The sequence below is a fragment of the Alosa pseudoharengus genome, unplaced genomic scaffold (assembly GCF_046254945.1).
Source record: "Alosa pseudoharengus isolate Yale_2024_CS ecotype anadromous, Long Island Sound unplaced genomic scaffold, YU_APseudo_1.1 YU_APseudo_1.1_scf_24, whole genome shotgun sequence".
Taxonomy (NCBI): Eukaryota; Metazoa; Chordata; class Actinopteri; order Clupeiformes; family Clupeidae; genus Alosa; species Alosa pseudoharengus.
Window position 1 is genome coordinate 32,221,309 of NW_027468689.1, and position 10,084 is coordinate 32,231,392.

Here is a 10,084-nt window from a genome sequence, read left to right on the forward strand (position 1 = left end):
CAGCTGTGGCTGGCTCGCACGCACACACACACAAACACACACTCACACACACACACACACACACACACACACACACACATGCACGCACATATGCACACGCACATATACACACATACACACGCACACTCACACAAGCTCAACAATAGACATTTGTAATGGCACAGGAGAGTGGGTGAGACTGTTCCGTTTCAATTCACTGATATCGCTAATGGCTTCTTAGCAGTTCCATGAAATCAAGCAGCTGTCAAGTCGATGCAATGAGAGCGCAGGGAGGAAGAAGGAGAGAGTGGGAGACAGAGAGATAGGCAGAGAAAGACAGAGAAGGCAAAACAGAAGGAGCAATGACATTCCCACAAGAGAGAGGGGGTATAGAGATATGGCATTCCCACAAGATAGAGGTGGAGAGAGAGAGAGAGAGAAAGAGAAAGAGAAAGAGAAAGAGAGAGAGAGAGAGAGAGATGTCATCAGGATGTTTGGCTAAACATCTGTTCACATACACTCATGGCTTTTTCTGCAGGCATCCACATCCTCACAAAGGGGCCTGAAGGGGCAGAAACATTTGTGTCCATCCCCAGTTCTCTCAGGCAATGGGGCCCCTAGCACATGTTCCGTTTGGGAGGCACCTATGTGTCATGTAGGCTAAGACTAGGGGAGCAACATTGGTCAGTTACGCAACACTTCATTTAAGAGCTATATGGCAGACACTTTTGTTTCCCGTGGGCGACAGATCTCACATATGTGTACAGTACACAAACACGACCATTACATCCCGAAATGCACACACTAGCAAACACAAAAAAGGGTAGACTATACTTTTGTAATGATGTGATGTGATGAGTACCTGTGTGTCAGCATAAATTAAAAACATCACCATTGGTCACTCTTTATTACCAACGTTCCACTGCTACGAATAACTCCATGGCAGACTGTCTCATTTTTTGGCAGAGGTTGTGGTAGCCTGACCACTGGACAAGCTAGAGCTAACCCACTGGTAACAAAAGGGTCAGTTCTTAGATTGACGACATCACTGACACTTAAGTCTGACTATTAAGAATAGTCATGGGCAACCTTTTTTTTTCTTTAACTTTACTCAATTTAAAGCAACTCATACTTACTCCTTACTTTTAGCAACCCCCTTGTTTTATTGATATTGTTTAACAGATGCATTTGTATCAACAAACTGTCAAAAACAAAAGCATATCCCTCTTATTGTCGTTGACCAAAAATTCACTCAACAAGTGCACCAAGGACGTTTCTGAAAAAATGTTTTACGGATTGCAGTCGTTTGTTTATACTTTTTAAGTAATTCATAACTAGACAAAAACAGTATGCAGCTTTACAACTTTTCATTTATAACTAACAATGCAACCATCTGCCAGCAGACAAAAACAAGAAAAAAATGCCAGACTAACATTAACAGTTAGTGCTTGCTCTTGTCTGTCCACCTGTCCACCCAGAGCATAGGCTGTTAAAATTATACACACGTCACATTTAAATCTTAAATTACAGCTTTCCGTGAGGCCAAGCCCGCAATAACACCCCCTCGCCGTTCGTGTATTTATTTAAAGTATCCCTTATCTGGCGATGTTGTTTTAACATCAATGCCCATGCTTTCCGTGAATAACGCAACATTTTGCTTAAACTTCACATGACGTCATCGCTCCTGCTCGAGACAATTCTTAACTTTCTGTCTGTAAAAACATGGATTCGTATGCTTTCGATTGTAGCGAAAAGACCGGCGAGTTCAAATTAACCAAGATGGCGAGAGGCTTGTTGTTTAGAGGGCAGAAAAATGGAGGATATTGTAATATACACAAAGGGATAAATTTCAACAACTCGGCCAGGCAGCAGCCGCTTCTCTTTAAGGAAGCAACAAAGATAAGAGCAAAGAAAACCTCAAGTCAAAACAGCGGACTGCCCTCACCGATGAGCGGATTTTATACAAAAATGCCTTAGAAACACGGTTAACGTTGTCTACAAAACGATCTCGTAAAATATACAACATAACATTTAATAGTTTTTATCTTGTTTTCTCAGTGAAGAGCTGTTAGCTTTTGCCATCATCTGTGAGACGGACATTAAATAGACCAAAGGTAGCTTCTGCTGCTCTACCTTCAAACTGACTCCAGCATTTCGTAATACTTAATTTAAAACCATACACAGCCATCCACACATCTAGCGTAACTGTACGTAAGTACTCTCTCTCTCTCAAAAATGTTTGGATGCCAAAAATTATTTTTGACAGTTTTTATTTGAAAATAGATCAATTAAACCGCACGAGAGAGAGGACACAAAGACGGGTATCCTACAGCCCAAGTCACAACCTCGGCTCTAGCCACAGCAGCAACACTTCGACCAATCTTGAAGTTTTACATTTAAATAGTCAAGGTGCGAAATCCACTGACTTGTCACTTTAAGATTCGTTTCTAGATTTTGCCAAGTTTAGACTCAACCTGCAGCTCATGCTTTTAAGATTTGTCCGTACCTCGCGAAAGAAACTAACGAGCTAGCTAGCTCACTTGCTAAAGAAATCAAGCCAGCCAGCAACACAACATTGATTCTCCGGTGTAGTAACTGGTCGCCCTTAGCTAGCAACCTCCACCTTGAAATAAATATAACTTACCGTAGTTTTCACACTTGAAGTTATTCCCTTTGATTTCGCTATGTGTAATACTTCGTTTTACGTTGCGCTTTCTTTTCCTTTTCGATTTGGTTTCGTAAGAGACCGGTCGCAGGAGGAGATGATAAAGAGGGGAATTGGGCAGTAATTGAGTCTCGGTGTGAGTGACTGTGTGTGTTAGTTACGAACAGCAGATTGAAGGAGTCTCTTCCCAAGGTTTATTCTGCTTCACTTCAAGGAACCAAAGTGACGTCAGCCTGCGAGTGCTTTACAATGAAAACTTTTATTCATTCTCGTTGGACGGAAAGGCTGGCACGCTTCAAATTATTCATATGTTTTGTAATTGTTCAAACAAATGGAATTGTAGTGCCAGGGATGAGCCAGTGCAATGTCCTTCAAATAGGCACCTTTTCATCCTGTCTTAGCCATTTAAACTCTTTTGTAGCCTATGCACATAACCTTATCGTTAATGGTAACGATTAGCTTTTTATGGCCTATTGTGCGAGTTCAAATGTTTCAGGTGTCTTAAAAATCCAAATAGCGTAATTAATTAAACATTTGAATCGATGTATTCATTCGCGTACATGCGAATAAAGTAGCCTAGGTTATGTGTGAAATATCGGAATACAGGCTTTAGTAACGGCTGCTATTACAGGTCCTTCTTGAACTTTAAATAATTTAGTTATTATTATACTATAATTACTGTTTCTGAAAATTAAGTCATGTTGTATTTCCAAACGGTGTATAGCCATCTGTCAGGGCAATGCGATCAAATCTTGTATAGCCTTTACATTTGTCATCAACAAAAATGTCTAGAACAATATTCAAATTGTGAGATAACAGATTAACCCTGACTGCTTGCTTGTGACCTCTTAATCTGAAGGGGTAGACTACACTATTAATGTTACGTGCAATCCATGCATAATCTTAAAGATGCTGATCCACTTGAAACAAGACTTCCCGTATCTTAAAGAAATTGTTTTGTTTCCTTACACTTAGTGTTTTGATAATCCTTTAAACACAGATACACCTACAGTTGACTATGATTCCATTGATCTCTCAATTGAATTACACTATCAGAAGAGGAGCTAGATTGTCCCAGGTCCTTTTTTCTGTTGCAGGCTCAAATATGGAGAACGCAGGCATGGCCATCTGTGCCTAATTCTCTCTTGCTTGCTCTCTCTCTCTCTTGCACCCCCCTCCCGCAAGCACAATCAGCAACAGGCTGAGAGGGGAGCCTTTGACCCAGACTGGGTCGAGACAGGGGGGGCAGATTATTTCATTCAGCAGGAAAACAACAACAGAGGGGAGAGATGGGGGACATGCTGCCACTCCCCAATACAGGGGGCGTGAGTGTGTGTGTGTTTGGGGGAGGGGGGATAAATGAGGCAGACAACTCCCCATAGTGCAACCCAACACACTGATGCCACCATGTCCGCTTTGGGACCTCAAAACAAAAAAGCCACTGAGCACCACTTAGGCAGGGTGCCTAGTGCAACGAAAGCAGACTTGACTGCATTAATCCAAAAACATTACTTTTTGTGAAACACAAGTCTTGCCAAAAACATGGGTAAAATGAGTTGCTGAGCTGAGTTTTTTTCTGTGGTTAAACATCTGCAAAAACATATATTACAGAATACAGAATGAGAGAGTAGTTGAAGTGTTGCACAGTATAATGATAGTGTTCACTGTTTCATTACATTAATTCTTAACTAAAATGCTATGGACTGATAGTTATTGAATTAGCAATTTCAATAGTGATTTTTCTCAGAATTTCAGAGGCAAGCGGGAGAGATGGGGGTGGATGAGCCACGGGGAGGGTGGGGTGTTATGGTAGGAGGCTCGCAGGCTGCCTCACTTCTTCTCTGGGAATGCAAAGCAGGCTCATCTGCTTCTTCACTGTTTCGCATGGCTATTGATTTTCTTTGTCCTCTCCCTGCCTCTCACCTGTAGAGAGGAGGGTCAGTAGTGAGTGGAGAGGGGGGGAGAACAGGGCCTCTTTAAGGGCCGCCGGTTGAAACTGGCCTTTGGAGACTGTCACACACACACATGCACACACTCTCACACACGCAGGCACACATACACACGGCAGGGGAGGAGAGAGGACTAAGCTGCCAAGCTTGCTTATGGCAAATTTTTGTCTTGTGTTTGCATGCATGCATTTCCTTGGCACGTTGGCTATTGGATACATGCGGGTATGAGTGCACTTGTACATCACATGTGCGTATTTGCCTGTTCAGAATGTGTACTTTTTCATATACATACAGGAGTGCATGTATGTATGTGTGTTCAGGTTTGTGTGCATGTTTATCTGTTTGTTTGTATGCAGATGTTACATGCTGTCTGTGTGAGAGATGCAAAGAGAGTGAGGTGGGTAAAGATGTGTGTGTGTGTGTGTGTGGGGGAGGAAGGGGTGTTAACTGGCCCTGTTTCATTTGGGCCTGCGTTGCGTTGGTGGGGGTGGGGAAATGGGCGCGTGGGGGTGTTGTCGGATCAGCGAGCCGGTCGGTGTGGCAGCAGCCCTCACCCCTCTGCTCTGCGTGCAGCAGGAATGTTGGCTGTGCCGCGGTCATTTGTAACATAATAAGTGCGAGTACAATGAGTGCAATGCAAACCTACAGAGGGGGATGGGTCTGAGGACGTGCATGTGTGTGTGTGTATGTGTGTGTGTGTGTGTAGGAGGGGAGTATATGTGGGGGGGCAGCCTGTCTCCTTAAAGAGGATTTTTAAAGAGGCTTGATTAGAAAGTATAATAAGCCACCAAAAAGGAACCTGGTAAAGATGATCTCTCCAGAGACTGATGGAAAACAAATGAATGTGGTGAATCAGATTTAATTATTATTTTTCTATTAGTCGTCCTCTGCAGTAGGCAGCAAGGGGGATACTTGTCAATGGCAGAAACCATGCTTACAGTTATTGTTTTTCCCTTCTTTTCTTCTACCCTGTCTTCTCTTTCTTTATTTTCTTCTCTCTCACTCTCTCCTTTGGCTATGGGGTTATGGGGGAATACAGATTTTAATCATTTAAAAAATGCCACACTCCCCAGTTCCATTAAGAAAATACCCTGAACCTTCCAGCGATACTAAACCCATTTAATTTGCAATGACAGGAAATTCACTCTCTAAGAGAGACAGATCATCTTTGCCGAAATTGGTGGCCTAAGGTTTGTTTTTTAGCATGATTGAATTTAGCCCCTCTTGTTCCTCTTCACAAAAAATCACCAAAGCTGCAAATAATGGTAACTAACAACCTCTCACCACAGAAACAAGAGCTGAAAGATTTCAAATCATTCAAAAAAGTGATGAATGACATCTACGTATGTGGCGCTCGCCAGCCCCATGAACACATCAGTGTCAGTTTCTTCAAATGCACAGGATGTTGGCAATTAAGACTGACTCCAAACGCAGGAAAGAAGTTTCTGTTAAGTGCTCATGCTGTTTGTTCCTCTGTCAGTGTTGCTATTTGCATCCATAAATAAAAAATGTCCTTTAAATGTTTACATAATTCATATAGTCATAAATTGTTAATAATACTGACGAGGACTGGGGGAGATGGGTTGTTGATTATGGATCAAAGCCGGGATAATGAACAGGATCTGTTGCTGTAGACGTAGCTGTAAAGCTCTCGTTTCAAAGCCAGAGGACACGTCCCCCAAAAGACCAAACTTTGGACCTGTTTTTCACATTCCCTCTCTCTGTTTCCTTTGGTCTCCTCTATCTCTCTCTCTCTCTCTCTTTTCCTTTGCCCCTTTGCAGGAGGACTATGACAAATGACAATTTACTGCTGTGACTCACAATACTGTACACAATACATTAATGTGAACTAGCAGCAACATGGTCATTTATTCTCTGTAGCACTATGAGAGTTATATCAGAATGATATTGTTAAATGTACTTGGTAATTTCAGGAACATGAGCCTAATATCACATTGTATGTGATGTGTCAGCAGAATCATGATTTATATAAATGTATGTCCTATATTTCACATTTGCAGTACACTGGTATGTACAGTAAGCTATGCAGCTATTTAGAAATGATCAAGACTAAAGCAACAATGTTTAGGCATTTTGTATGAGCTGAAGGGTCCACAGGAATAATGATGAGTGGCTGTTGCTATAGCACACACCATACAGCGTCACAAGGGCTCACAGGAGTCCATTGTGGTGATGAGGAATGTTCTGACCTTTGACCTTACACATAAGGCTGGTCAGAGGAGGTCTGTCCATATTGGAAGCTCAGAGCAAAGCCCTTTTAAGGGAGTCACACTCTCATCCATACATCCAATTAAAAAATAAACACAAACAGTGACACAGACTGATCAGATGTTGCAATGAGAAGGATGAACAACAGTTGATAGAATTGACATCAGTCTGTTTTTTTTATTATTAATTCATGCTCACACATGAATATGCTGTGCACAAGCTTACCTACACCTGTTAGACGTGCAGATGCACGTACAGAATAATAGAGAGTCATAGGGTTGGGTATCGCTCAAATTGTATCAATTGCAATTCTGCTTATCGATTCTTGTTCTTATTAATTCCTCATATTGGTTCAAAAAAGGGTAAAGAATTTGTTTAGATAAAAAAGTGAATATTTATTGACAAGTAGGCTTAGTTCACAACATACAACACTAAGGCTTTAATGATACATACAGATCAACATAGTGCAGCTAATTAAAATAACTGTTGATGATTAGGTCTCAAAATAGAAGAGTTCTTTCAAACTTCTTCCAGACTTCTTCTAAACTTATTTGTTTGCTATTCTAAATGGTATATTGTGTTTAGGAATTTATAGGCAAAACCAAATACATTTTGTGAACCATTTCTGATTTTTTATATTTTTACTAGTCCCGGTTCTGATTCTTTTTCATCATTTATGGTTATTTCAATTGTACTTGATTCTAATATTTTAGTTCCGAACTGCACAGAGCCATTAGTGCACAAATTTAGATTATCTTTTGCTTTCTGTCAAGCCCACAAGCTTGGACATAGACACAATCTATGCATCTTCTTCTGAGTGAAGAAGCTACACTGAAACGCGTCTGTGCAATAAATACTTTTGTATGCAAAGTGCAGCCTTTTTTCTCCTTTCTATCAGTTCTTAGTTTGGCCTAGCACTCTAAAAGACGAATAAGAGACTGAGTGAAGCCTGCTCCTACCACACAATCTTCTGTAATGAAATCATGGCACCATGTTTGTAATCTAAAGCGGAGGCATAGTGTGTGCTGCTTACTTCAGCATTGGGTCATCCCGGCCAAATCCCCCAAGCTCTCTGTGTCAGTAAGAGGCTGATACACACATACTGAAAAAAGGGGAAATAAAGAATATATCAGTTTTTTATTACACCCCCGCCCCCCAACCTCCTGGTCTCTTCTGGAAAGGCTGGGGCTGCTTGATATCGTACCACAATGTAGAGAACCCTGCTGAAGGCTCAGACAGTTAAATGTGTTCAGCTTCTATAATTGTTATTTCTCTGCACTATGATATATCAGAGCAAGCATCATCCAGGGAGGGGAGGGGGTGGGCAGAGAGGAAAAACATTAACGGGATTAATATGGAAGGAACAGAGGTGGAATGCAGATTGAGTGCTTGGGGAGATCAGTAAAATAGAATCTGTCAAGCAGACCTCACAAAAAAGGGATAGCATGGGAGAAAGAGTTGGAGAGACAGGAAGAAAAGGCTAGTCCCTCACTCTGCTGATCAGTACTCTAAGATTAGCTTTCAACTTTGGTGTTTGCTATTTGTAATTTCCTAGTAAAGATGATTTCATTTAATAAGGCTTTTAAAAAGAGAATTGAAATGATTGCACTGCCTACAGTGCAATGTGTTAATGGAAACATTTAGCACCAATGATGTATTAACTATAAGCCTTGAAGAATTATTTGAATTTTAGAGACACATGCATTTCTGAGTCCTACTGCCTATGACATAACATGGCAAATTATATCCCATTTCATTGGAACAATTCAGCTGTTCTGCTTTATCATGTGTGACATAGAAACCAACAACCCTGTCTACACAGAATTTCCCTTCCCTTTCAGACGTACCATAGACATACATTATTAAAATGCCTTGTGAATGAGTGAATGTTGGCACTTTGTATCACATATCTTTTTTTCTTGCGGTTAAATGATTTTGTTTACTGTGAATTTGTACATCTCAGTGTATACACCCCCAATGGATATCAAAAGGCTAAAGAAGCGCAGGCTTGGTTTTCCTCTAATTAAGAATGCGGCTGAATACTCCTGAGAGTGACAATAAGCTTGGAGATCGACACTCTCCATTCATCTTCCCTAATGGCCAGTTTAGCTCTGGGGCATCGTGCTTTTTTAAGCCTTCCTTCTTTTTTCCCTTCCATGGTAACAACACTGCCACTACCTTCTGGAGCGTTCACAAGTGCAAATGCCCCAAATAGATATAGCTGCGGGCTAGGTGCCAAAACACAATAATCATTGTGCTCTCTCCGTCACCATTTGCCCGCTTGCTGTGGAAATCAGCTGGAATGGTTATGTCATTGCTGAAAGGGGAGAAGTTGGGCAGAGTCTCACGTGGGACACACTTGGGTTGGGACAGCAGCAAACACAAGGTCTGGAGTCTGCCCATATCTCAGGAAATGACAACCGAACAAGAAGGGAAACAGCCGCGGAAAACATGGCCACAGAACCTCCCTCCCTGAAAATACCTCAAGGAGAGTCAATGGCAGCAGTGCATAGAATTATCAGAACACACGACTACCTTAACTGGGGTCAAGTGTTGTGTGGGGCAGGAGGATGTGGAGAACAAATAAGAGTCACTTGTAATTCAAAGTGTAAACAGTATTTATACTCTTCTGAAACAGGCATGTATCACAAGACTTGAGTAATGTGTCTACACTTGATGCTAAAAATAAGCCCAAGTTGTTCCCCAGTAGCCTGCAGACATGGGGTATGTTAATGGTGCTCATTGTGTTCGGGCCCACTGTTTGGTATTTTCGGGTGTTTTCTCCCCAAGTGGAGCTAAAGGAGGAGAGAAACATGAGTCACAGGGAAACATGGGAAACTGCAGTCGTAAGTTCCTTAGAGCCAGCTGACATGAGGAGAAAGAAAAAAATATGTATCTCTCTCTCTCTCTCTCTCTGTCTGTGTTAGACAATGAGAGAGAGAGGAAAGCATGGTTAGTGTGTGTGTGTGTGTGTGTGTCTTTGTGTGTGTGTGTGTGTGTGTGTGTGAGTATGTCAGTTTGTCGATGAGAAATAGAATAGTGTTCAGAATTGAGAGAGAGAGAGAGAATGAAAGAGAGAGAGCGAGAGCAGTGGTATAAAATGGACCTGAGGGCATTTGGCTTGCGGCTATAATGTTAGTGAGGTAATATGAAATAGATGTCATAAATATGTCATTACCACCGTGTTGAATAGAACTGTTTGATCCCATTCAGCCATGTAGCTGCTTAGTTCTTACATCATGTCTGCAAATACATCAGTCGA

General features: G+C 41.5%; 1 protein-coding gene across 9 annotated transcripts in view; it reads right to left on the reverse strand.

Moving 5' to 3' along the window:
- LOC143142679 (bromodomain adjacent to zinc finger domain protein 2B-like) overlaps positions 1-2,894 on the reverse strand; it is an 87,883-nt gene extending 84,989 nt beyond the window's left edge. For 6 of the 9 annotated variants that reach the window (XM_076303741.1, XM_076303739.1, XM_076303738.1 and 3 more), the window contains exon 1: positions 2,624-2,893. The gene's annotated coding sequence lies outside the window, so the exon portion shown is untranslated. Of the gene's footprint in view, positions 1-2,623 lie in introns of all 9 variants that reach the window. The other 3 variants (XM_076303743.1, XM_076303744.1, XM_076303745.1) reach the window with 2 other exon arrangements.
- Between the last annotated feature and the right edge of the window lie 7,190 nt (positions 2,895-10,084).